Consider the following 21,479-nt stretch of genomic DNA (forward strand, 5'->3'; position numbering starts at 1 on the left):
AAAATTGTAATTTTAGCAGGTGAAGAATTTTAGTTTTCTATTTACCATTGGAAAAAAAAAAATCTTAATTAGGCAATGTAAAATTCTGATGATTTGCAATATGCATTGTTAAATTTTCCAAGTATTTGTTGTGTTCATTACCCAGCTCACAAATTATCACAAGCAAAATTGAGTTGGAGAGAGAAACCTATGTTAGGCAAAGAAGCTTTGAACGCAATAACTCTTTTCACTAAGAAATCTAGCAAAAGTATCAGGTCAGTTGTAACTTAGTTGAACCAAACAACTAAAATTTAAGAATCAGATATTGCAATAGTAGAAGGATCTCCTCAAATTGTTAAGCTTGCTGCTGTAGTTTGGGCTTTTCATCTCTTTCTACAACCTTTTAATTTAATCACAGATTCTGCTTATGTTGCTAATGTGGTTAAAAGAATAGAAAGATCAGTTCCAAAAGATGTTATGTTGCTAATGTAGTTAAAAGAATAGAAAGATCAGTTCTAGAAGATGTTATGTTGGTAATGTAGTTCAAAGAATAGAAAGATCAGTTTAAAGAATGTTAATAATGACACTTTATATCGTTGGCTTTCATGTCTTTATACAACTTTGCAATCTAGAACTAATCCATATTTTGTTTCTCACATTAGGACTCATTCCTTGCTTCCTAGATTTTTAGTGGAAGGAAACGCAGGAGCACAAAACCTGACAATGGTTATTTCAAACACTTTACCAAACATTTTTGAATAAGGAAAACTGAGTCATGCCTTTTTTCACCAAAACGCACAAGCACTTGTGCAAATGTTTCAGATTTCCAAAAGTGAAGCTAAGGCTATCGTCAGTACTTACACTCAGTCAGCTTGTGCAGCCTCCTGTTTCTACAAGAGCAGTCAACCCACAAAGCTTACAAAGCCTGCAGTTATGGCAAACGGATATCACTAAATATCCTTCCTTTGGTACATTTAAAAATATACATGTTTCAGTAGACATGTTCTCTTGCACAGTTTTTACTTCTGCTCGCAAAAGTAAAACAAGTAATCATGCCTGTCAACCTTTTTTGCAAGCTTTTGCTTCATTAAGTGTACCCCAAGAAGGAAAAACTGACAATAGTCCTGCATATAGATCTCAAAAATTAGCCACATTTTAAAAAAATTAAGTGTTCATCACAACTTTAGTATTCCTCATTCTCCCACAAGTCAAGCAATTATTGAGACAACACATCAAACATTAAAACATATTCTTCATCGACAGAAGGGGGAGTAGAGGTGACACCACAGATGAGGTTGAACAAAGCTTTCTATGTTTTGAATTTTTTAAACAGCTCTGTTGCAGAACCCGATCCACCAATTTTTAGGCATTTTTCAAATAATAGACAGATAAAACGGAAAGAAAATCCCCCTGTTTTAATTAGAAACCCTGAGACTGGACAAATTGGAGGTCTTTTTGGCTTAACCACTTGGGGCAAAGGGTGTGCTCCTGTCTCTACAGGTGCAGGAATTAAGTGGGTCCCAGCCAAAAACGTCAAACCGTATCACACCCCAGAACGTGTTGGCGAGTCCAAGACCGTGGAAGCGAGTACGCAGACGTGAGCCCAACAGAGGCATCACGGGCCACGCCTGGCATTCCTTGTTCATCCCTGGAACCTGCAAAGTCTGATTGTATGCTATTTATCAATGTGTCAATTGTGTGTTTCGTAGAATCTTTTTGGCAAATGCATGGGTTTTGTTTTGTTATATTATAGATCCACCTCTACTGGATTTTCAAAGGTGAAATTCTTTTTAAAGGTCAAAAGCAAAGTTTTTAAATTGAGATATATAGGAAGATCTTTTGCCAAAAATATGCTCACTAAAAGGATGGAACGAAATTGAGTGATACACTAGTGTTAGTTGGTTTTAATTGTTTCTTGTAGCGCAAATTTGCCTGTAGAACAACTAAAAACAAATGTTTGGGTGACCTTAGCCAAGGCAACAGGCTCAGATATCATATGCTTGTCTAATTCAGAAGCAGAAAACCTGTCCAGTTGGTGTGCCAGTAAAGGATTTGCCTTTGATTGAAAAACAATTTAATAGTAAGCCTAGTGAAATTGACAATAAGAGCAATCCTGTACTGAATTGGAACATTTGGGCCAAGGAACTTCCCAAAGCAGTGTCTGAACCTCAAGAATTAGAAATCCTCGGTTCTTTAACAATGGACTTTTGCCTTACGTTGACAGCTTCTGACCCGAAGGCGACCTTCCAAAGTACAATGTTAGTCCCCATTATTTTGCATACAGAAATTCAAGTTTTTAGTGTAGTGATTCAGACAGTTGGGATGTGCTTTCCGAGGCTGACCAATGTCCTTGACAATTGCCAAAAGGATATGGGCTCATTTGTGGAGATAGGGCTTGGCAAGGCTTTCCATCACGCCTTGAAGGTGGCCCATGTAGCATTGGCATGCTCACTGTGATAGCACCTACTGCTAAAGCAGTCATTAAGAAGAAACATAGGGGAACAAGATCTGCTCATCACTATGATGAGAATTGTAAGAGTGATTTCATGCCTTAGAATGATGCTAAAAAGGGTTTCAGCAGGTTTGTTTTTACCCCAACTGACTTCAGCAAGGGCATTGAAACAATGAGATGGAGTTGAATGTTGGCTGAGTAAAGAAACTAATGCCACATCCACTGTAATCAGTGATATGCTGACAGATGTTAATAGTGTTAGACATGCTACCCATCAAAACAGGGCAGCAGTGGATTTTCTTTTACTGGCACATGGACACGGTTGTGAGGAATTTGAAGGATTCTGTTGCATGATCCTGTCAGAGCATTCTGAATCCATCCAAACAGCATACAAAAGCTGAAAGATTTGACAGCTCAAATTAAAGAAGATGGTCTGTCATAGTTAGATGATTTGTTCCAAGAATGGAGCTTTGCACCTTGGCTAAGGGAACTCTGTAAGATAGGTCTATATGTGCTGAGTGTTTTGGTGGCCATACTAGTAGTGACACCTTGCAGACTTTGGTGCGACAAATGATGGAGAAAACTATCAAAGAAGTTTTTATCATACAAGAGAGAAAAGCAGGAAATAGATTCACAGAAAGTTCTCCAAATCTTACAGAGATGGTAGATGAAGGTATAGCCATAGAAAAAAGGTTTTGAATTAAAACCTTAGAACAGGCGAGAGTTTTTGAACAATGACTTGTAATTGTTATCAGACATGACTTATGCCCTTTGAACTGACTGGACTTTCACAGCATTAAAATTGCTGTGTTGTAATATAGCAATACTTAATGTGAGCAAAAAGGAAGCTTTAAGCAAGTAACAAGCAGATATATTAGAGTAATGCTACAAAACGCAAGGGAGTTAATAAACGAGACAGTTACAAAAGTTTCTTTTTAGTTGAACCAAGAGGGGGAATTGTGGGAATCCATGAAATCTGAGGGTTCTGGGAAAGCTGCAAAAGGCAAGCCTCAGTGACAGCAGAACTGCAATTAGAGCTAAAAAGTAATCATAAGATTTGTCAGCAGAAAAATTGTATAAGAAGTAGGCAAGTAAAGACTTAGAGAGCAATGGTCTATGTATTAACACTTGTCTAAAACAACTCCCTAACCTGCAGAAACGTCTATCTAGTTGAACATGAGGAAGTTCTAAGCTTAATAATGGAGCTCTGTGCGTTGTATTTTAAGCAGATATTGTATATGAAATAAGCAAGCATTATTTTAACCAAAGGAATGTGTGCTTATAGTAATTGGATGGAACTACTGTCAATAGGTTTTGGGTTTTGTGATTGGCCAGGAAACTTTTAAAGTAAGTTGCAACATTAAGTTCTTGGTCTGCTGCTTGGGTTGTGAGATGCTTGCATCTTCCCATTGTCATAACCATATAATGAGACTAATGCTGGAAAATGAAACTGCTCAAGGCACATTCCTGAGTAGTACTGTCCTGTTTGTGATTTCTACATAGATCCAGATCCAGCAATAAGGGGCAGCTGTCCAGCTGGGCCCAGCTGTGCCAGCAGCTCCAGCCGTGCTGGGGAGCCTTGCCAGCTCTGGGCCCTGCTGTGCACGAGGGTCCCTGTGTGCCACTGGCAGCTGGGGCCTCAGCCACCTCCTCTCTCCACAGGAGCGTCTCTGCAGCTTCACAAGACCGGCCAAAGGCCTCAGTCATGGAGAACTGGGCCTGTCCTCTTGCATCTCCGTGCCAGTGCCCGTTGTCCCTGCCATGGCTGCATGACCAGCTCATTGCTGGGCACATGCTGCTGCCAGAATCACCCAGAACAGGAGCCTCTGTCCCCAGAGGTGCTGGCCCTGGTGTCCAGCCAGGACAGATGCTGCGGCCCTCCTGCCAGGGAAGGGCCTGAGCCCAGCAACATCTTTGGGCTTCAGCTCTGGTGTCTGTGAGCTACCACCAGCACTGGCTGAGCTGATTGTCTGGCACAGCCAGGAGGGGCAGCCAGCAACCACACATAGGACTCCTGAGAAAAAGCGACCCCATTTTGTCTTTGTTTTACATTTTGACATATTAGAAATTTTTAGAAATATTCAGCATTATTTTTCATAGGAAAAAATCCCCAAATATCTCTTACATTTTTCTATAGTCCTTTAGGAATTTTCAAAGTACTTTTTGAATTAGAAAAATTTAGAACACTTTTACACGTGTAGAATAAAAAATAAAATTGCATTTAATTGGAAATCTTCTCTCTAAGAAGAATGAAGTCATGACAAGACACCCAGTGTACTGGAGAGACTCTTTTCTCACTGGAGATTTGTACCTAGTGACAACAACCAACTTAAAACCTTTTCCCTGATATTTTCTGGGATTTCTCACAAGCTCACCTCTCCGTCTTCAGAGGCAAACTTTGAGCACGGTGGGCATCTCCTGCAGTGCAGGAGGGTCCCTGTGTGCCAGCTGCAACTGGGGCCTCAGCCACCTCCTGTCTCAACAGGTGTCCATCTGCAGCTTTACAGGAACGGCCAAACACCTCAGTCTGGGACACCCGTAGCACACATTTCCCATCTCCATGCCCATGCCCGATGTCCCTGTGCCAGCTGCTTTAACAGCTTGTTGCTGTGCAGATGCTGCCTCCAGCCAGACAAGGTCCTCTCCCCCTGAAGGCACTGGCCCTGCTCTCTGGCCCTACTGAAGGTGGGCAGGGCTTGGCCCAGCTCTTCTCTTGCACTAAAGAGATGGAGCTGTCACCCCAGTGTCCGGGTGGTAGCAGCAGCAAAGCCCAGCCAGGATCAGCACTGGCTGAGCTCCGTGCCCAGGGGCAGCTGGGGATGGCCACGGTGTGGGCAGGCAGAAGCCAGGCAGGGGCTGCTGTGGCCTGTGTGGAGGGTCCCTGGGGAGATGGGGCAGCCCATGCTGAGCATCCCTGGGCTGAGGGACATTTCCTTCTGTGGGATCATCTGGGCCTGGACCTCCTCCAGGGCGATGCCCAGGAAAAGAGGGAAGCCATCAAGAGCATCTCCAGGGACACAGCCTGACCAGCAATGTCAGTAGGCAAAACACAAATTTTGCTGAGCAATGGCTCATTGATGAAGCAAACCATTTACATTCGGGGCAATCCATTCATGCAGATGGGGGCACACCCTGGGGGTACAGTTAGGGCCATGAGGTCACAGAAGGGCTCAGGGGTCACAACAGGCTGAGGTCACAGCAGGCCCTGAGGTCACAGAGGTGCCAGAGCCCCGTGGTTGCACAGCAGCACAGGGAGCCAGCAGTCAGTCCCTGAGCAGAACTGTTGCGGCAGCAGCGGCGGTGGCAGCAGCGGTGCTGACGTTGGGACAGCGGTGTCGGGACAGCGGTGGCAGCAAGAGCTGCGGGACTGGCAGAGGGCAAGGCACCATGGCCCTTGCTCTGCGCCTCCTACTCCTGCTCCTCCTGGCCGTGGCCCTGCCTGCCAGGGCTGCCCAGGCTGCTCCGCTGCAAGCGCGGGGAGCAGGTGAGCCGGCAGCCTGGCTGCCCTTTCCCGGGACAGCGCTCCCTGCTCCCCGGGAAGAGCTGGGGATGGTTTTGCCCAGGGCTTTGGGGAGGGTTTCCTCTGTGGGAGGGAGAGAGTCCCCACAGGCCCTGGGCTCCTCCAGCCACCACTCCAGGGATGTTGCACAGGGCCTGAAAAGAGGGTGGAGAGTGACCAGAGCCAGCTCAGAGCTCCCCAGACCCCTGTGTAGCTTTGGCCTTGTCCACTGACATCTGGTTCCCACAGTCTTACCCGATCCCCTTGCAGTGCCCAGTTCCCCAAGACAGAGGGGGAATCCCAGAACATCATGGAAATGGTTCTGATCTTTGCTCCCTTTTAGACTGGGATGGTGTCATGGACTATCTGGATGCCCTATCAGATAATGACTTGAAACCCCCGGAGAATGCTGGAGGTAAGTTCTCTGTGAGCCTTTCAGAGAAAATACTCTGTGTCCATGCGGCAAGAGATCACTCGTGTGCCATTTCCATCAACATAATCTCAGGATTGAAAGAATCTTGAAAATTTGCCCTGCTCCCCACTGAGACCCTGAGTGATCCCACAGGATTACTGTCAGTTGCAGCAAGGAGCATTTAGCTGTCCATCTTCCTCCCCTGTGCAATGCCAGTGTGTCCTTCCGTGTGCTCTGTGCAGCCAGGGAGAAGAGCAGAGAGGGAAGGGGCTGGGCCCAGGGCTGTGCCCCGGGGCTGAGCCTTTGGCAGCTCCTTTACCGACCCCAGGGAGCCTGAGCTGCTCCTGCTGCCACTGCCAAGCCCTGGCCCTGCCCGTGGCTGGCTTTAGAGCTGCTGGCAGCTCCAGGGAGTCCTTTCTGCCCCGACTACCCTGCAAGGGGCTCCTTCCATGCCAGTGTGGGGCCACTGCAGGCACGTGCTGCCACTGCCCCTGCTCCTGAGTGGGAGGCAGGTCTGAGGGAATGCCTTGGAGGGCACCAGTCACCCAGGTGCCCTTACTGCCACTTGGGCCTAAAGGAGAAATTCAATCACTTTCCATTAAGGTCTTCCTAGATGGAAGAACCAAGACGCAGGAGACAGCAAGTCGCTGGAGGCAGCCAAACTTCTGGACAAGATGCTGAGTGACCTGGAGAGACGTCCTGGTGAGTGCATTTCCCTCATGCTTCCCCTGGGACACAGGAGCCGGGGGCTTTGGCTGCACATCTGGACACGCCATGCCCGGCACAGTGGGAAGGGATCCATGGCAGCCTTGCTGCCCCACTGCTGCTGCTGCTGCTTTCACGCCCTGCAGGGCTGTTTCCCAGCCTGGCCTGGCTGCAGCTTCTGCCCAGCCTCTGCAGGAAGGCATTTGGCATCAGCTGAGAGGCTGCCCAAACTGCAGCTTTGGCTTGAGGTGCCCTGCAATTTGGTCTCCAGGCAGATCAGGAATGGCAGCTGTTTGGACAAGAGAGTGCCCTGTCCAATCCCAAAAGTTTTTATGATTTCCAAATCCTTATCCATCAGTTTGACCATTATTGTCTCCTGAAGATTCCAACTCCCAGAAAGAGGAACATCTGCACCTAATCCAACTGTTCCTTTTTCTTTCTGCAGAGATGAAACAAAAGGCTGTGCTGAAGACTGAGTTTTCCGGAGGAAGCAGTGGCTCATTGGCAGCCTCTGCTGCAGGAAGGGAGGCGATGCCAGGCACAGGCCCAGGAGGTAATTGCTGTGCCTCGGGGCCTGAGCCCTGCTGAGGCTTGAGCTGCCCTCTCTACTGCTTTGTGTCAGTGCCTGCCCCTCCAGGCATGTTGCACAGGGCCTGCAAAGAGGGTGGAGAGTGACCAGAGCCAGTCCAGAGCTCCCCAGGTCCCTGTGCAGCTTTGGCCATCTCCATTCACATCTGGCTCCCACAGCCTTACCCGACCCCCTTGCAGTGCCCAGTTCCCAAAGGCAGAAGGGGATCCCAGCACACCATGGAAATGGGTTCTGATCTATGCTCCCTTTCTAGGTGAGGGTGCTGGGATAGGTTCTCCAGCAGTTGGGATGGAAGTTGGTTTGGAACCCTTGGGAGCTTCTGCAGGTAAGTTCTCAACTTCCCCTCAGAGAATAATCATTGACACACTGTCAGGAACCAGGTGACAGGAGCTTCTGTGGCTCTTGAGTTCCAGGTGTGTCTGCAGGGAGGACTTTTCAAGCTCCAGGGCTGGTTGCTGCACACAAGCCCAGCTCCCATGGCAGGGGTGAGTAGGTTACCCCTGCTGTCCCCACAGGCTGAGCCCTGGTCCTGTGGAATCCATTTCTGGAGAAATGGAAATACTTTCTCTTAAGGTCCTCTGAGAGGGAGGAAAAAACCTACAAAACAAAATAAGTCCCTGGAGGAATCCAAACAAGCAGACCAAATCTTGACTGGACTGGAGAGACAACGTGGTGGGTGCATTTCCCTCATGCTTCCCCTGGGACTCAGCAGCCGGGGGCTTTGGCTGCACATCTGGACACGCCATGCCCGGCACAGCAGGAAGGGATCCATGGCAGTCTCGCTGCCCCACTACTGCTGCTGCTGCTTTGACGCCCTGCAGGGCTGTTTCCCAGCCTGGCCTGGCTGCAGCTTCTGCCCAGCCCCTGCAGGAAAGCATTTGGCATCAGATGACAGACAGCCCAAACTGCACCAAAGGGCATGCCCACCCTGAGATCCCCTGTAATTTCCTGGTCTGTGGGTAGATCCAGAGAGGCAACTATTTGGAGAAGGGAGGGCCCAGGAGCAGAACCAAGAGCCTTGGCCTTTCCCTGATACTTATCCATATCATTGACACGTAGTGTTTCATGAAAATGCCACCTCTCCAAAGGGGAATGGTTCCACCAGATCCAGCTGTCCTTTTTCCTTTCTCCAGACGTGGACCAAAACGGTTTGCGGAAGGCAGCACTTCCTGGAGGAAGCGATGGCTCAGTGCCAGCCACTGATGCACAAAGGGAGGAGATGCCAGACAGTGCCACAGAAGGTGATTGCTGTGCCAGGCTCAGCCAGGCTCAGCAGTCCTGCTGGGCTCCTTCCATGGGAGACACGTCCCAAAACCTGGGAGCAGCTGCACAGGGTGGCAATGGTGGGGAAAGGGCAGAGGGGGAGTGCAAGGCTCCCATGACTCCTGACAGGGCCTGACTCTGTCCCCTGGGGCTGGGGGAGCTGTCACGGGGCAGGGAGGGCCAGGGCTGGCAGTGGCTGCTCAGGGATGGCTTTGGCCCGTGTCCCTGGCAGCAGCCACTGCCCAAGCAGCTGCGCTGCCCCCGGGCTCTCCTCCCGGCCTGCTGGGCTTTGTTGGCTGGCACAGCCTGTGCCAAGGGCTGGCAAGGTGCCTGCAGGCCCCAGCTCTGGGGGAAACAGAGAACGTCCTGCCCGTATCCAGCGTGCTGCCAGCTCAGCAGTGCAGCACAGCACGGGCTCACGCTCCCCATTGCTCCCACAGATGTTATCAATGAAACAGGAATATATGCCCCGGATCCAGTGCGTCTCCCAAGAATTGTCTGCCCCCAGGATGCGCGCAGGACCTGCATGATAGGCACGGTAGTGACAGTGTTCACTGTGCCACTTGTGCTGATAGGCTGCTATCTTGGCATTCGCAAGCTGTATGAGCTCAGACGGTCAGTTGTTGATTTCTCTCCACAGTTTTCTTATAACTCTTATAACTCTGCTTCTGGCATTGGTAGCATGACTGGGAGTCATGCTGCTGTGGAGTTGTGGCCAGTCCATGGTTGTCCAAATAACTCTGCTGAGGCTTCTGCTGCTGCCCAGTGCTTCCATTGGCCTCTCAATTGCTGGGCCTTGTCCTGGGGCCCGCTGGGGCTGCAGCCAGTGCTGGCTCCCACTGAGGCTGCCTGGCCAAGAGCAGCCCCAGGGGCACGGGACAGAGGCAGAGCAAGTTCTCAACAGTATTTGGGCAGCACAGCTCAAGATAGGACAGGACAGTGCTTATTTAGTAGCTCATGTAAAGTTTCATGGTAACAGTGGTGTTGCAGGTCAAGCAAATTTGCTCCAGATCAGTGTTAAAACAAATCCAACGTGATGAAGGTTTGGCTTTGGCCTTGAGACTTTGCTCTTTGTGTGAGCCCTGCTCTGGATTGATTTCCAATCAATCTTGGAGCTGGTTTTGGACGAAGGCTCATCCCAGCCCTGAGCCTTGGCAGTTCTCTGGCCTCAAAGGGACAGCTGAGGCTGCACTGCACATGACTGGGGTTCAGGGCTCCATTATCAAAGAGCTTTGAGATGTTTAAATTACTGTATTCTTACTAGATAGTTGTTGTTATGAAATTCATTCATTAGATTTTAAAACTTAGTTGTAATAAAACTTCTTTTCCAGTGCTTTTTCCCGTTATTTGATATAGTCAGTGATGGCCTAAGTATCCCATGGCTGAATTAAAAGACTGTAAGTATTAGAAAATGAAATAATGTTGACCGTCTAATGTCTTTCAAAGACTCCTGAAACTTACGTTGGTTTGATGTGACCAACAGAAGAGTTTGGCTCTGCTTTTAATTGAAACAAGCAGAAGAGCTGGAACCTGTTGAAAAGAGTCTCTTCACTTCATAGCTAAAGCCAACTGCCAGAGTTCCTTATTGAGGAATATAATATCTACATTTCATGTATATACTCCTGACAAGTAGCTGATAGAAATGAGCTATTTGGACTCTTTGGGAAGTACTGACCAGTTGGGCATTGGCTCTCTGAAGCTCAGTCTGTAATAACCAATCTTTTTCAGAAGAGAATGTTCAGTTTCTTCCTGGCCCTCACACTCTTGCATTTGCATTGAAAAACACTTCTCAAAAGAAATTTACAACAGCTCTTTGTGGTCCCTTAGTTTACTTTTCTCTCTTTCTCCACAGACGCCAATGAAAACCTGGATGATTCCATTAAAATGCTGGAAAGCAGCTCCTGGAGAAGAGGGCATACATCTGTTCCCACCCTCTGGACAGGCCCTTCTGATTCCTCCCTGAGGAGCAGGCACTCATGAATGTCATTCAGGGAGGAATTTGCTGCAGTTCCAGAACGTGGCATCTTAAAAGCATCTGCTATTTAATGTCTTTTCTGAATGTAACTGTGTAGAATAAAATTTCTTTCTAATTAAAACTTCATACAAAAAGGATAAAAAAAGAGGTTTTTTTTTTTTTTTTAAAAGCTGCTCATTCACTGAGCAAGGCTGAAAGACCTGGGGAATGAGAACAGTTCTGTTTGGGAGGCACCTCCAGCTTTCTTGTCCAGCAGCACCATCAGGACATTGAGTTCCCAGTGTCCAGGCATGGTTTTGCTGTCGCCCTGAGGAACACCACTGGACACTGACATCCATCGGGCCTCTGAGCCACTGTCCACAACCCCGTGGATGTGACCAGCCAGGCAATGCCTCATTCTCCAAACTGTGCCTCATCAGATCCTTAGCTCACCAAACGCGGGACAAGGATGCTGGGCAGGGCTGATGTGTCCAGGGCATTACAGCAGTGCAGAGTGGTGGAATCTGTAGCTCTTCCCTTGTGCACTGAGGCAGCCACTCCATCATGGAAGGCCTCTGGTTTGGTCAGGCAGCACAGACCCAACGTTTGCTCCTCAAGGTTTCCTTTGGCATATCAAAGCATTGAAGAGCTCGGATGGTTTCGCCCGCTGTGTTATTGACTGACTGTGTCCTTTGAGGACCACAAGAGGAAGCAGAGCCTTCCATTGCACATGAAGAGCGAATGGTGAAGTAAAGGCTTCACCCTTTCCTATAAAACAAAAGGGCTGTGTGAGCCAGGGCCCTCCCAAGATGCCAAACTTCCAGCTGGGAAGCTGCTGACAGGAGGGAGTGGGGTACTCGTCTCCAGCCAGAGATCACTCGCTCCTCAGCATTGTGGGCTGTGGCTGACAGTGCCTGAGGAGCTCAGAAATCCTTGGATGTGATCTCCTGGCCCAGTGTCCAGAACACAGAGCAGTGAGCTCGACTGGGGGACGGGCCCAGCCCTTGGACACAACTGCCAGGCAGGACAAGCTCTGCCCCCAGAAAGGAAAATTCCAGCCCGGAGATCCATCTCCACCCAGGCCATGAAGTCACAGGAGGATTGTGAGGTCACAGCAGGATAGTGGGGTCACAGCAGGCTCTGGGGTCACAGCAGGCTCTGGGGTCACAAAGCCCTGTGGTTCTACAGCATCACAATGTCCAGACTCTCCGTCCTTAACAAGTGGTGCTGACGTTAGGACAGCGGTGTCGGGACAGCGGTGGCAGCAAGAGCTGCGGGACTGGCAGCGGGCAAGGCACCACGGCCCTTGCTCTGCACCTCCTACTCCTTCTGCTCCTGGCCGTGGCCCTGCCTGCCAGGGCTGCCCGGGCTGCCCAGGCTGCTCCGCTGCAAGTGCGGCGAGCAGGTGAGCCGGCAGCCTGGCTCCCCTTTCCTGGGACAGTGCTCTGTGGGAGACAGTCATGGGAATGATGGGGCTGGAATGCCCTGGGAGGACAGTGCTGTTTAGTTAGAGTGAGAGACTGGCACAAATCCCCAGGAGTCTCTGGTTGTTAATGTGCTGTTGTCACTCAACTGCTGTTCATCCCCCTGTTCTAGAGAGTTCTGTGCCCCCTCTTCCCCCACTGTCTTTCCCTGGGAAACTACCCCCTCTCTTCTCCCCCTCTGGTGGACCCCCAGTCACCCCATTTCAACTCCTCCCCTGACTCCCTTCCCAATTGCATGATTTGTACCCTGACTCCTCCTACCTTCCCCCAGTGATATACCCTGGCCCATCCCCTGCTGCTCGCTCTTGGCCCCTGATTCCCTTCAGCAGAGCTTGTGCTCCTGTTTGTTCTCCTCACCCTCACCCCACCTGGACCCCTGGATCTTCCCTAAACAAACCCTGCTGGATCTGCCGAGCCAAGAGTGCCCTCGTCTGTCTGTTGAGGCTGTCATTACTCCATCCGGGCTCAGGCGTCTGCTGGGCTGGGGGAGTTGTCAAGGCTGCCCGAAGCGGAGATGCTTTTGGTGCTGCAGGCACCCCGACAGCACCTGCCTGGGGAAGCTACTCTGGCCTCCCGCAGCGCTCCCTGCTCCCCGGGAAGTGCTGGGGATGGTTTTACCCAGGGCTTTGGGGAGGGTTTCCTCTGTGGGAGAGAGAGAGCCCCCATGGGCCTGGGGCTGCTCCAGCCACCACTCCAGGAATGTTGCCCAGGGCAGGGAAAGAGGGTGGAGAGTGACCAGAGCTTACCCAGAGCTCCCCAGGCCCCTGTGCAGCTTTGGCCTTGTCCACTGACATCTGGCAGCCAAGGCCTTACCCAAGCCCCTTGCAGTGCCCAGTTTCCCAAGACACAGGGGGATCCCAGCACACCATGGAAATGGGTCTGGTCTGTGCTCCCTTCTGCATTGGGATCGTGACATTGCTTATATCAGAAAGCTGGTGAATGACAGTTTGAAGATTCTACAGCATGCTGGAGGCAAATGCTCTGTGTGCATTTCCTGACAAAATAATCGAGGTCCATGTGCCAAGAGCTCACTCATGTGCCCTTTCCTTTAACATCAGCTCCCACTGAGGCTGCCTGGCCAAGAGCACAGGGCAGAGGCAGAGAAACTTCTGTACATCATTTGGGCAGCACAGCTCACGACAGAACAGGACAGTGCTTTTTTAGTAGCTTGTGTAAAATTTCATGGTAACAGTGGTGTTGCAGTGAAGCAAAATTTGCTCCAGATCTGTGTTAAAACAAATCCAACGTGATGAAGGTTTGGCTTTGGCCTTGAGACTTTGCTCTTTGTGTGAGCCCTGCTCTGGATTGATTCCCAATCAGTCTTGGAGCTGGTTTTGGATGAAGGCTCATCCCAGCCCTGAGCCTTGGCAGTTCTCTGGCCTCAAAGGGACAGCTGAGGCTGCACTGCACATGACTGGGGTTCAGGGCTCCATTATCAAAGAGCTTTGAGATGTTTAAATTACTGTATCCTTGCTAGATAGTTTTTGTTATGAAGTTCATTCATTAGATTTTAAAACTCAGTTGTAATAAAACTTCTTTTCCAGTGCTTTTTCCCGTTATTTGATATAGTCAGTGATGGCCTAAGTATCCCATGGCTGAATTAGAAGACTGTAAGTATAATAAAATAAAATAATGTTGACCCTCTAATGTCTTTCACAGACTCCTGAAACTTATGTTGGTTTGATGTGACCAACAGAAGAGTTTGGCTCTGCTTTTAATTCAGACAAGCAGCAGAGCTGGAACCTGTTGAAGAGAGTCTCTTCACAGCTAAAGCAAACTGCCAGGGTTCTTTTATTCCAGCTCTGGGTAGGAAGATAAAAATCTCTCAGCAGTAAATCCTTCTGACCAGTAACTGATATAAACTAGGCATTTGGGCTGTTTGCTGCCTAACCCCTGAGTTCCTCAGAGCTGCAGCTCCCTGTTCTCTTGGCAGACAGGGGCTGGCTATGGATGACAGTCACGTCTCTGGCCTGGTGCACACCAGGTCCACACATGAGCTGAGGGATCATCCTTGCACACCCCATCCTGGAAGAACCCAGGTCAGTGATGAGTCTGACACAGTTTGATGCATGGCAGCAAAAGAAGGCAAAATAAAGGCTGGAATTGGTACCATTCTGTAATATGCTTTTGCCACCAACATTATCCAAGTTCCTGTGCTTGTTTTCCTGGAGAATTGGCACTCAACAGAGCTTCAGTGCCTTTGATTAAAACTTTAGAGCAGCTTGGGGCTGGTCAGTCATTTAGGTGTGAGCACTGACTGGGGTCCAGGCAACAAAAGAACATAAGCTACAGGCCACCCATACAGCTTTTCATCTTAATGAGCACAAAGCCTTTATTTTTGCAATCTGAGGGATGTTGGAGGGATTTTTGCACCATTGGGCCAAGGCACAAGGCTCTGGATCTACACAGCATTTTGGTAAGGAGGGAAACACAGCTGGGGACAATCCAGGCTGTTAGCAGTGCCCCCACCCCCTGATTAGGGACAGCACAATTGCTTTTAGAGCTCCTTAACCAGCTGGTGAAAAACTGACCTTCTTTTCATGCCCCCTGCATACTGACAGGCAAGTTGAACAGAAAATCTGCCTCTTCCTCCATGATTTTTGAGCGCCAAAGCAAAGAACCATGAAAAAAAACCCAAAAAAACCAAAACAAACAACAACAACCAAAAAAAAAAAAAAAAACAACAAAAAAAAAAACCCAAACCAGAAAACCCAAAACCCCCAAACAACTTAAATACAAATAATTTTTTGCCCTGTCAGAGCTTTTATTAGAACTTTATAAGATTGACTAAGCCAGTGCTGAATTAATAGTGGCACATGTTTTGTGCCTTGCACAAAGTGTGGGACAGCTGCTGCCATGCAAAGGTGGGTGCAGGGTCAGACCCTTTACTTCAGACCCAGCCCTGCCTTCCTGAGGGACAGAAATTCATCTGTTAGAATCCCTTGGATTTTTGGAGCTGCTCATGGATGGCCCTCCTGTGGATAACTGGGCTGCTGTGGAGAACTGAAGAATTTTAATCTTGGTAATTGTTATGTGTATTATGGTAATTTGTGCAGAGAGAATATATATATATATATATAAAAATATAAATATATATATATATATATATATATAAGAATAAAATATCAAGCCTTGAAATCACAGTAGCAAGGGAAGAGGGGATTGCTTCACAGGCTGAGGAAACCGCAGCTGGCAGTCGGGTAGGAGGAGTGTCATTAACATAGGAAGTGAACCCAGCCGGCACAGGAGATTGTCGTTCTCACTGGTGTGAACAGGAGGAGGCCCAGCGATGATGGCCCATGGAGATGTTCATCTTAGACAGAGGGGACCATCAAGGACATACATCTGCATACGGGATTCCGGTAACCGAAGAGTGGATACACATCAGTTCCCGGACAAGGTTTTGTCCAGCACAGGACGGAGAATAGAGGCATCATGAGTATGAAGAACCCTGAGGAAAGACAAAGGGACTCCGCCACGGGCTAGAAAAAGAGTATAAGAAAGGATTCTGCCAAGCGGCATTGGTGAACAGGGGGGATTGGGTGCGATAGAAGGCGGATCTGTGTTCACCCAGCTTCCATCCCGGGGTCGGTGCTGTCCTTGATTGTTGGCTGTCGGGACTGTATATCGGTTGTGAATAAATTTATATTTTATTTTTATTCAATTGGCTGGATCGATTTTTACCTATAACAGTACCCATGTATGGGGGCCTGCAGAATCGAAGCAGCATCTTCCTTGGCCAACAACAGACTGGAAAGGAAAAACCAGCATCACAAACCTGAGAGATGGAAAACTTTGGGCTGTTTGAGATCAAAAATGTCAACTAAAAATCTCAGTGGTGAAGAACAACCTTTCTCACAAGGATTCCAGTAGAATAAATGACACAGGTGTTGGAATAACAGCCAGTGCCCACAGCAATGACAATTCCTTGGTGAGGAGGGTCCCACGGAGAGTCGGCTGAGTAACGACACTCACAGCCAATGTGGCTACATGTCGTCCTCGTTTATTAAGCAACTTTGACATAGTTATCCTCCTCTATACACTGTCTCCTGCCACTAATGCTTAATGCTCATTGGTTAAGTAGCTATATTCACACATACATCTTAATTACTGATTGGTTGTCACGCTATAAGCATCTTTAGCTAAGGTGTGCCAAATGAGCAGCTCCCACGACGTGCTTGGCGCATTTGGTTTCATCCTGGCACAATGCTCATTCTTCCTTGTTGCATCTATTTGAGGACAGTACATGGTCTATCTTGTTCCTGTTTGAGGACGGTACATGGTTTTCAGAGTAACTCTGTAATCTGCAGACCAGGGCTGTCCAATTCCCACAGGGGAATATCATGGCCTTGTTCAGCCAAGAATCCTTCTACACCTTGGAATAAAAGGCAGTGCCCACTGCAAAGATATTTCCCTGTCCTGTGGGCTCCACAAACCACACATGAACATGGCGCTTTTCCTGAGTGCTTCCCAAAGCTTCTCTGCAAGAAGCACTGGAGAAGTGCATGGGGCAAGAGTTGTGCAAGTGCCAGGCTCTTGTGCAGCAGAAAAGTCATAAAATATGAAAGATTCTAGCAACCCCAATAAATCCATCATTTATGGCTTGTAAATACTCCAGTGAATCTCAGTTACTTCAGGGCAAAAAGAAACACAGGGCAAACTTTCCAAAGTATGGTTTCATGACAAGATTCCCATTTGTCTGCTCCTGTCTGTGGGAGAAGACAAGGTTACAAGCTGTCCAGCTGAAGAAGGAAAGGAGGATCTACACTTCCTGTCATATTTTCCTACTGACAAAGGAATTAAGACCAAGAATTTGGGTAATGGAGAGATAAGACTGGAGTATGGATTAGGGTTTACATCCTAAGATACTTCATTTGCTGAAATAGAAGCACTTTTGTTGTACATGGATCTCCTTGCTAAACCTCTTTGTCTTCAAACTCCCTTCCTCCATGGCAGAACTGAGCAAGCACCATATGTCAGAGCCTCAAGTTAAAAGCTCTGTGATGAGTTAGTTTTAATGGATCCATTACCAGTCCGTGGGGTTGCTGTCATGAGGAGCTCAGGTGGCTTTTTGTTGAGATCAAAATCAATGTGCCATTTGTCCCAGCTCCACCTGTCCTGAGGCAGCACTGGCTCCACTGTGCCATTTCTAAATGAAAATTGAACCTCCTAAAGAAGCCAGGCCAAAATCACGAGGGAGCAGTCACGAAAAATAATTTCAGCAGTTTGCTGGGTATTGATCAAACAGCTACCACCTTCCCAAAGTCCAGGCTACCCTAAAAGAGGCTCTTTGATCTGTAGGCAACGTTTCAATTGGTAGTGTTTCATACCCATGCAGAAGAACAAAAAGCCACTTCCACTGTAGAAACATGAGCTGCAGCTATGCAGTAAGTTGTGCTCAGTAGCTGACCTGCTGCTTTAGTTTTGTGGCAGTTTTAGGCAGGAGATACTGCCATAAAATTTCACAAGAAAATTATCAAGTGTCTAAAATATGCCGTGTTATGTTATTTTCTACCTCCAATATTGCCAGCACATAGCCTAAGGAAGAAAGGTATTTACCAGCCACCATAGATGAAAAAAATTAAAATGAGAAAAGGGCTTTTAAGGATATCAGAGTGATGGCCACCAGTCATTTTCCAGCTTTGTAGGATTTCAGTTGAAAGTCAATCTAAACAAGCCAGCATATGTCTAGCAAGAAGGAAATCACAGATCATGTCTGCTCCTACACCCAAGCTTTTCTATATCAAAGATGGATGGTATTCTTTTCCAGCTCTCAAGAGATATGTCATAATTTACGAATAAAATATCATGCATAGAAATATTTCATAGATTGTAGCAGCTCCTTTGAGGGGAGCTCCCCAGGGAGTCCCCGGAGGGCCCCCTGGGCTGTGAGTTCGCTGGCAGCAGCAGGCACCCAAGGAGACTCCACAGGGCTTCTGAGGGTGCTGATTAGATGAGGGTTTATTGGGTGTCCCAGCCCCGGGAGTAACATGGTTTCAGAGGGAGAAGTGAGAAAGGGAAAGAGAGGGGGAGAGAGGGGGAGCCTAGGGGAGAGATGGGCCATGAGAGAATCTGGTCTTCCTCGCACAGCTTAAGAGGGAAATTCAGTGTAGGTGTGAAATAAGGTTTGGGCAAATGGGATTGTAGATTCATGGGACTTCAGGGGAGGAACACAGCTTGGAACAAACCATATATTTTCAAGAGGTACATTTTTGAGACAGAGCATACCATTTGAATAAAATGCAACACCACAATAGATTATTAAGATAGATAGATGATAGATGATTGATAGATAGATAGATAGATAGATAGAGAGATAGATAGATAGATAGATAGATAGATAGATAGATAGATAGATAGATAGATAAATGGATTGACAAGGCAGATAGAGATAGATGAATGCACTTGCCTGTATCACTTTGTATAGAAAGGGAGGGGGAAGTGACAGGTTATTCTTTTCCACACATGGGAAACTATCTTTTTCCCAGAAAATTCAGCTTCCTTCTTCTGTGACCACCAGGGTATCTGAAGACCCCACCAAGAAGGCCCTGTGATGCCAATGGCCTGTGCATCCAGCAAGTCAAGAAAGTAAGGCCTGCCTCTTAATACTACAGTGGTGTTAAAGAGGTTTATTCTCGGTTTTTGGTACCAAGAGGAACAAACTGAAGCCACTCACTGTAAAATGCCTGCACAAGCACCAGTGCAAATAACAGCCAAAGGAAGGATGAAGCCAAGGTGTCCCACAACCATGGCCCAAGCAGCCAGAGATCCTCCTTCAACCCTGGCTGCATTGAAGCCCCACTGACTGCCAAGAAGAAAAGCGCCCTACTGAGAGCAAGCAAACTTAACCCTCTGCCAGGACACAAATTTAGAGGGAAAAAAATTTGAAATCCCTACATCACCAGACACAGTTCCCAGTGAGAAGGGTTGGAACACTCTGCCCCTCAGCACTTCCCCGGCAGGCAGGTTCACAAAGGTGCTGGGAGCTAAGCTGTGCCCTGCGAGGGAACAGAGCCAGCCTCCCTTCAGTGGGAGAAGGCGCGGCCTCAGCTGTAGCCCCGGGTGCCTGCGGTGGCCCAGGGCACGGCCATGGCTGTCAATGTGTTGGGCTGCAGCACAGGGCAGGCCGGAGCTCAGCAGCCTCAGCAGAGCCCAGGGCCGCGGCCCTTCCCTGCCGGGGCCCGAGCCTGGCCCGGCCCGGCCCGGCCTGAGCAGCCCGGACTGGCCCAGGGGATGGGCTGCGCCCGCCCGCTGTGCCCACAGGCTGGGCCCAAGCCTTTGCAAGAGGCTTTCTCCCAGCTTAGCAAAACCTCAGCCAAGTGTCCCTGTGCTGTGCTGAGAAGAGTAAAAAACCCCCTCAAATTTAACCCTGCTGCCCAACACATGAGGGATCCCTGCACAACGTAGGAGAGGCCATCAATACTCCTTTGTGCCTCATGAGGGATCCCTGCACCCCTCAGCAGGGACCCCAAAATATCCCTTTGTGCCTCTTCAGGTCCAGGCCCAGATGATCCCACAGAAGGAAATGTGCCCTCAGCCCAGGGACGCTCAGCATGGGCTCCCCCATCCCCTCGGGGCCCCACCGCTGGCCACAGCAGCCCCTGCCTGGCTCCTGCCTGCCCACACCGTGGCCATCCACGGCTGCTCCTGGGCATGGAGCTCAGCCAGTGCTGGTGTTGGGTGGGCTTTGCTGGTGCTACCACACGGACATAGCTGCGAAAACTCTATTTCTTTATTTAAATATAAAATGTGGGCCAAGCCCTGCCCTGGCAGACAAGGGCTGCCCACCTTCAGTCCTGGCCAGGGAACAGGACCAGGGGGCTCAGGGGCAGAGGGTCTCATTGAGGAGGGGTGGGTTTTGGGATGCCTCATGATGCTCATGCAACCACGGCAGGTCAAAGAGGGGTGGAAGTGAAGAGCTGGGATAAACGGTCAGGTTGTCATTGCCTCAGTTTTTAGGCTGGTCTTCTGGAGATACACAGGAGCACCTGTGAAGAGAGGAGGTGTCTGAGGCCCCAGCTGCCAGTGGCACACAGGGACCCTCCTGCACAGCAGGGCCCAGAGCTGGCAAGGCTCCCCAGCACGGCTGGAGCTGCTGGCACAGCTGGGCCCAGCTGAACAGCTGCCCCTCAAGGCCCCGGCCAGCAGGGCACGGCTCTGGGCAGGGTCCCTGGCCAGGAGCGGGCCCCAGAGCGCCTCTGCCTTTCAAGGGCAATCTCGGCCCTGCTCTTTCTCCTCCCCACCTCCCTCTGCCTCTGCCCCGTGCCCCTGGGGCTGCTCTTGGCCAGGCAGCCTCAGTGGGAGCCAGCCCTGGCTGCTGCCCCAGAGGGCTCCCCAGGACAAGGCCCAGCAATTGAGAGGCCAATGGAAGCACTGGGCAGCAGCAGAACCCTCAGCAGAGTTCTTTGGAAAATCATGGACTGGCCACAACTCCACTGCAGACTCTCTGGGAATGTTCCCTGACTATGAGCAGCCTTTAAAGGAAGCTGTTTGAGGTGGAGAATCGCAAAACACTCACCATTTTCTCGTCCAGCAATACCAGATTCCTGCCCAGCACATCATCAGGCACAGTGCCGCACCAGCCACAATGGCCATCAACTTAATCAAACAAGGTGTTCCCCAGCAGAAAACTCTTCTCATGCTTTTCCAGATGATGTCAGAATGTGTTGAGGTGCTGGCTGCATCTGTGGGAGCAATGGGGAGCGTGAGCCCGTGCTGAGCTGCACTGCTGAGCTGGCAGCGCTGTGGATACGGGCAGGACGTTCTCACTCCCTGTTTACCCCAGAGCTGGGGCCTGCAGGCATCTTGCTGCCCCTTGGCACAGGCCTGCTCAGTACCCAAACCACCTGAGCCTGCATGCCATAATTCATCTGTGCTGTGCCCTTCTGCTCCAGGCAACACTTGTCAAAGACATGGATAAGGAGAATGGCCAGGGTTTTGGAGCTGCTCCAGGGCCCTCCCTCCTGCACAGAGCGGCCCCTCCAGATGTGCACAGAGACTGGGAAATTGCAGGGGATCTTAGGGTGTGCATGGCCTGTGGTGCATGGATCCCTTCCCGCTGTGCCGGGCACGGTGTGTCCAGATGTGCAGCCAATGCCCCCGGCTGCTGAGTCCCAGGGGAAGCATGAGGGAAATGCACCCA

At 49.4% G+C, this 21,479-nt stretch overlaps 2 long non-coding RNA genes across 2 annotated transcripts; one reads left to right on the top strand and one right to left on the bottom strand.

The window, feature by feature from the left end:
• Positions 1-8,631: 8,631 nt before the first annotated feature.
• Positions 8,632-10,768, top strand: LOC135307184 (uncharacterized). Its single transcript, XR_010367905.1, has 4 exons — positions 8,632-8,877; positions 9,340-9,514; positions 10,231-10,296; positions 10,752-10,768. It is a non-coding gene; the product is annotated as an uncharacterized LOC135307184 (long non-coding RNA).
• A 9,283-nt stretch (positions 10,769-20,051) lies between these two features.
• LOC135307713 (uncharacterized) lies at positions 20,052-20,978 on the bottom strand. The gene is made up of 2 exons (XR_010368388.1): positions 20,856-20,978; positions 20,052-20,325 (listed from the first exon to the last, which is right to left on the bottom strand). It is a non-coding gene; the product is annotated as an uncharacterized LOC135307713 (long non-coding RNA).
• Between the last annotated feature and the right edge of the window lie 501 nt (positions 20,979-21,479).

The sequence above is a fragment of the Passer domesticus genome, chromosome 9 (assembly GCF_036417665.1).
Source record: "Passer domesticus isolate bPasDom1 chromosome 9, bPasDom1.hap1, whole genome shotgun sequence".
Classification (NCBI taxonomy): Eukaryota; Metazoa; Chordata; class Aves; order Passeriformes; family Passeridae; genus Passer; species Passer domesticus.